The sequence below is a fragment of the Macrobrachium nipponense genome, chromosome 11 (assembly GCF_015104395.2).
Source record: "Macrobrachium nipponense isolate FS-2020 chromosome 11, ASM1510439v2, whole genome shotgun sequence".
NCBI lineage: Eukaryota > Metazoa > Arthropoda > Malacostraca > Decapoda > Palaemonidae > Macrobrachium > Macrobrachium nipponense.
The window spans coordinates 86,221,422-86,228,220 of NC_061087.1; the positions used below are offsets into that span (position 1 = coordinate 86,221,422).

At 36.9% G+C, this 6,799-nt stretch overlaps 1 long non-coding RNA gene across 1 annotated transcript in view; it reads right to left on the reverse strand.

Moving 5' to 3' along the window:
• LOC135209238 (uncharacterized) overlaps positions 1-2,622 on the reverse strand; it is a 267,111-nt gene extending 264,489 nt beyond the window's left edge. The window contains exon 1 of the long non-coding RNA XR_010313338.1: positions 2,432-2,622. This is a non-coding gene — a long non-coding RNA (uncharacterized LOC135209238). The remainder of the gene's footprint in view (positions 1-2,431) is intronic.
• Positions 2,623-6,799: the final 4,177 nt, after the last annotated feature.

Genomic DNA, 6,799 nt, shown 5'->3' on the forward strand with positions numbered 1-6,799 from the left:
TAAATCCTAAGATTAGAAAGACTGCGATTACAGTCACGTTTATACTAAACTGCCACTTCACTCTGTTGCTTCCTGGATGTTAAGCACATCTTTGACCAGATCTCCCTCTCCTCATTCCTTCCAAAAATTCTATAATCCTCCATTCTTTCCCAAGCACTAAGGCTCATCCTTTTAACTACATTAATCCTCCTACTCAATCCCCCATCCACATATTTATAAATTTCTTGCTTCATCAGTTTTTTTCTCACAAATACGATATAAACATTGCTGTCTCTAACTTCTTATACTGCTCAATCCACTATACTATAAAACCAAAGATGTAAAGGACATACTACGCGTGTTTACACAAAAACAAGTCAATCGCATGCATAACACCTCTAATACAGGCCTCACTGCCAACATAAAGGACTTCTAATTGCTCTCAGCATTTTACTTTCTACACTATACATCCTCAATATACTCAAAATTGCCTAGATAAATTCTAGTCTAAAATTCCTCTGGATCCATGCATTCTGCATACACCTTTACTTCCAAGTTTCACACATAGACTAATTGTTCCAACCCGTTTGCCTTTTCAATCTTTACTAAAAATACACAGCGTATTAAGCAAAAACTAGAAAACTCTCTCTCTATGTTAAAGCATGTTTCATCCTTATTGTCAAGAAGTCACGAGTGGAAACCTAACCTGCTACAGTTCTTTCTAACTAGCGAGTGCATGTCACACAAATTACCCTGCCTCAAATAGCCCTACACCACAACCTCGTTCTGAAACTCCCCAAAGCTTATATCTATTATTATGTTTGCGTAAATTGCCATACACAAAGAAGCAACAGTTGATATCGTTCTTAAGGTCAGGAGAACACGAGTCACTCTATGGCGCCGGTGTGTGGCTTCCCAAAGGCTTCTATTGTTTTTACGTAAACTGTGGCGGGGATCTGCGACAGCTGGCCACAGACGCTCGTGTGCTCGACAGCTTATAAACAATGGAAACTTATGGGAAGCCACATCCCTGTCGCCACAGAGTAGCTCGTGTACTCCTGACGTAAGCCTTGTATGCATGTCTAGACTTCTGGGCCACGTAACCAAAGCACATGTAAATTTTATTACATAATCCTATCAATTAAGATGCTCAAGTCGATCAAGTTATAGTAGATTCACATAAACTGTGCATCTGATGTCAAGGCCAGACCCTTACGACACTCCTGATTGGCTGTTAAACCAATCACAGGGCTGGAAACTCCCAGTCTCCCGAGAATGTTCACATTGGCAGGATTGTACTATGTTCCACCTCTCCTGAAGGATGTCTTTCAAAAGTATCCCACAGGAGAGGTGGAACACACATCCTGCCTATGTGAACTCTCTCGCGAGACTGAGAGTTTCCAGCCCTGTGATTGGCTTATCAACAGCCAATCAGGAGCGTCGTACGGGACTGGCCTAGACATCAGATGCACGGTTGATGTGAATCTACAATAGAAGTTACGCATTTATCACAATTTGTAGCTGCTGCGTTATCCTGCACATCAAATTTATGCCCCAAAAACGTAGTGTCCATACGTATAAACCAGCGTTCTCAACACCGTTGAAAAAGCCAAAGCCTCTAGTCTTGGGAGGTACGCAAACATGCTAATTATTAATATTTTTTTATATATATTATATTGGAAAAAAAAAAAATTATATATATATATATATATATATATATTGCAAATTCGGTAATTTTTAGCGCCACATATTTTCGATCTACTCAGGAATTTTCACCTTTTTATTTTTCCCCGTAATGATATATTTGTTAAGGTCTACCTCTCAAATTAGGCCTAACCAACATACATTTCCAGATTTGCCTCGCAAGTAAATTTCTTCCCTTTAGTGGTCTGCACATAGGCCTATGAATAACAATTAGCATAATTTCAACAGAATGTTTTATGGAAGAGCGACTGATTTTCAAATGATAATGCATAGGCATATCATTGGCAAAAGTGGGAATTTGGATGAACATTCTGGCTCAACCTCTAGACAAGGAACGTTCCTGCGAATACGACAGGCACTAGGGATTGGGAGTCAAATGTATTTCGTCGTGTTTAGTACTAGCCTCTGGAGGTTAATTACAGTCGACCTCCGAAAAATATCGGTAAATTCTTAATAATTAACCCAAATTCTAAAGGGAACTGTAATTTTCAAAAACATACCCAAGTTAATACCTGGATCTACAGGCAAAAATGCAGCAGTTTTACCGTTAGCTTTTACTGAACTTCAACACCGAAAATATGCTTATAACACGCAAGTCAAAGTTGCTTCCCAATGCCTTTAAAATATTTCAAGCTAAGCACTAAAGAGCTAAAAAGTCTTCATAACCATAGGTGAAGCACTATTTTTGAACAAGAAACTTGGAGGGAGATGTTCTAAACATTAGCTATAAGTAAACCATGAAACTTACCAAAGCTTTAGCTACTACTTGGAATAGTTACGTGGAGACAGTCTTGTTACATCGTTGACAATATGTAATACTGATAGACACAAACTAGAAAAACACTGCACATTAAAAATATTGCATGAAGCTATACGGTAATTCGCCCAGAAACGAAAATTACACGTAATATAAATTGAGGCCACTTCTCAGGGAGACTGCTCGAGTTGAAGAGAAAACGTTTAACGCTAGCAAATCTAGTATTGCCAGATACCTGAAGAGAACTCGCGCATAATGATCAGTTTTCTCTCTTCTTTGGAACTTTCCACTATAGAGCTCGGACAATGGATAAATGTCTGTATATTTATATTTATTTAGAGTAAATGAATTTTTTCTGAAGTAGGGAATGATCCATATATACTATCTTTGGATACAGCCTTGTAACAAATCATGGTTGCTGACACTTGGATTTTGGCAAAACTGGAGTAGGGTTTTAACAGTTTCCAGACCGTTTAGTTTTTTTGTTACAGTGATAGTGTGATGGTTATCTTGTTTACTGCTGTTATTAAGGTAACGATTGCAGAGGTTCAATGCTAACTTAGACATTCGCATGTTATGAATTGGTGAATACTGTTTTCCCAGATACAGAGAAAACCATTCCCGATGGTGAATGGTAGATAGCTCAAGATCAAAGCTAAGGACTATCAGTCCGCTTTGACTGGCATTGTTTGCTTTAAACAACACTTCATATAGGTTGTAGTGACATTTGCTTTTCCTTCAGTACCACCCAAGATAACCATTACCTTATAACGTGTATTTGAACAAGGATCTCCGACGTAAAGTGGAAAATGTTCTCTGCTTTACAGCAATAAATTTGGCGTACTAGGATATTAGCTACTACCTAATCAAGCTTGCAAAGGCCTGGCTAGTACCGTAAAATAGGGTTAGGCCCAAGTTGAGATGGGATACTGGTCCTAGGCCTAGTTGGAAAATCCATTTCGTAGGCTATTTGATCAATCAGTTTCTCGTTAAATACTTGCAATATGACAATTTTGGAATACACATCTTTGTACTGTAATTGGCGCGGCAAACCCCTATCTATTCCCCGATAGGTTTTGTGTGTCTGTAACCGCTTGGCCTAGACCAATAGAGAGCTCCGCCGGGGGTAGTGCCGTCAGTGGACCTCATGTGGTGCACTGTAGGCATTACTTCAGGTTTTTTGCAGCCCGCCTTCGGCCCCTAGCTGCAACTACTTTCGTTCCTTTTACTGTACCTCCTTTCACTGTACCTCTTTTCATATTCTCTTTCTTCATTGTACATTCCACCCTCTCATAACACTTGATTCATAGTGCAACTGTGAGGTTTTCCTCCTGTTACACCTCTCAAACTATTTACTATCAATTTCCATTTCGGCACTGAATGAACTCATAGGTCCCAGTGCTTGGCCTTTGGCCTAAATTCTATATTCAACTCCACATAGGCCTATATCTGACTATGATGATATATAGGCTACCAGATCTATTATGGTAAATTCATATTGCAGGTTATATGATAGATAATTTTCTCTCTAAATGCATGCAATATATATATATTATATATATATATATATATATATATATATATATATATGTATAAAAAAATCTATTTTTCTACTACATATCATTGTGTTTTTTACATGGTTGACTATAAGCAGCAGGGCAAACAGATAGTTTTTGTGATTCTGCAGCTGCATAGCCTAGGCTTACGTATATCTGTTTGTGATGGGATGATCTCACTGGGAAACTGGGTTTTTGTCTAGGTTTAATGGAAACCAAAGATTAGAGTGAAATGTTTTATATTATCACAAGAGTGATAATATAAAACATTGTCACATACATAGCTACATGGGCCTCGTAGGGGGATAGTGCCGTCAGTGCACCTTATGCGGTCTGTAGGCAGTACTTAAGGTTCTTTTCAGCGTGTCTTTGGCCCCTAGCTGCAACCCCTTTCGTTTCTTTTACTGTACCTCCTTTTATATTCTCTTTCTTCCAGTTTACTTTCCACCCTCACCTAACAATTGATTCACAGCAACTGAGAGGTTTTCCTCTTGTTACACTTTTCAGACCTTTAACTCTCAATTTCCATTTCAGCGCTGAAGGACCTCATAGGTCCCAGTGCTTGACCTTTGGCCTAAATTCTATATTCAACTCAACTCAGCTACATGGGAAGGTGATGGAAAAAAAGCATGGTTCATGTTTGCGATTAGTAACATTCACAAGAAGATAAGAAGCATTATGACTGAGTAGGTAGCCCTTTTCATCATAGACATGTACATCCTTACCTAACCATCCCATAACATAAGCTAACTTAGGATGCTAGATAGTACCTTGCTAGATTGTACCTGGCTTAGGGTAGGGTACACCCCCTGGACGTCCTAACCTAATCTCTGTGGGTGTAACTTGGTTGAGAGTTACTTCACTATTTGAATTTTAAAGGTACATCCTAATATTAGTAAACCAGGGTGATCACTAATTTGTTTGAATGGCTGGTGGGTTTCCAACTTTACCTGTGCTGTATTATTGCTTACATTCATTATTTAAGGAATTTGTAAGGTTTTGTGCAAATTTTTACCGTGAAGAATAATTGAATTCCAGAATTGAAAGTATTATTTTCCTATATACTTTGAATGTTTTTGACAATAATTTTGGCTGTAATTTAGTAGTTTTAGAGAACTTTATGATTGAAGTACTGTAATAAATTTAACATATTGCAGCCTTTCTCACTAACTTGCCCTACATCACCAGGTTCTTTCTTACTTAGCCTACACTACTTAATCTAACTCTACCTACCAAACTCTATGTAAAATCATGTGCTAACTACCAAACCCCTGTAAAATTATGGGCCCTCTCAGGTTAGGAGAATGTTTCCACCCAGTCTACATAACTTTACATAAAATTCTGTGCTCAACCCTGGATAGGATGGCTTTGCCCCTTACCAATCTTCGTAAGCTAGGAAACTTGGAATTGATACTCCCAAATACAGTTGTGTGTGTGGTCCTGTGCTAGGTTAAAACTCGAAAATGGCCTAAAGTCATGGTCTGCCCACATTAGCTTAGTGTTGTCTTTAAGATGTAGGTATTTTTGTCAGAATTGCTTATAGTACAGTAAACAGAAACTGGCTTTTGTTGTGGTGCTTGAGAGATATGGATGGCACTTTTGTTTCATTTGGTATCAAAATTGGAATTAAGCCCCATTCTTTTGAAGATGGTTGAGAGAGGAAGATCTCACATTGAAGGTCGTACATGGTGCTGTCTGTACATGTACCATGCTTAAAACACTGATTCTTAGCATTCAGGATAAAGAAGTACAGTGGTATGATCCACTGTAAAGCACAGCTGAAAATATTGAAGCTTAAGTAGTCTAACACCAGGTTACCTTATAATATGTACAAAAAGTGTCCCTTACAAAGTAGTCAATGTTGCAGAGGCATTGGAATATCTAACAGGAATGACTGTTAAGGAAGGTGACATTTGTGCATTTGGATCAGTATTAATTAATTCTTTACCATAAATTCTTGAGTGTCTAGTCATCTGTGTAAACTAGAGATGATGTCCGTGTTATTTGAGCAAGGAGAAAATGATTTTTAGTTTACTGGCCAGATGTTATACTTGTAAAAATAATATCTTACTATACTATATCATGTTTATAAAACTTAAGTATTCAGATGATGATAAAAAGAAAACAACCATAAGGGCTGTAGTTAAGTTAGTTTTTGCACATTGTATGCTTATGTTATTCAGTGCCTAAGCTTAAATTCATTGCTTTCCAAGACATGTGGCTTGAACATTTGAAATATAAGCTTTTAATTTCCTATAGATTTGTTTCCTTTCAGTGTACATTATGTATACTCATAAGGTATAGTGCAATTTTTAGTGTGTTTACATTAGTATAATATCATTATGTATGATACATTAGTGTAATATCATTTTGTATGAGTTTTAATCAAATTTATTGTAGTATTTATCTTAAAACAATTAAGTATTATGTCTTTTTACAAAAGTTTAGGTTTTTAGATTGTTATGGTTTTCAAGTTTATGGTTATATTTTAATTTTTCAATTTTTCTTTGTAAATAACATCTGTATGCTTCATGAATATGAATCTGCATTTAGGATAATTTGGAACTTAATTCAGCTGATAGAATATGAATCTATATTTAGGATAATTTGGAACTTAATTCAGCTGATAGAATGCTATTTATAAATGATTTCATAGTGTCATGCTGATTGGTGGTAAATGTTTACTAGTATACAGCTAATTTTCATCAAAGTATTTCATTTAGACTTCCATGAATGCATATAGTTCCAAGTTTATCACTTATCTCATTTATCTGCATTGGTTATCAAAAGTCCGTTCTCTTTT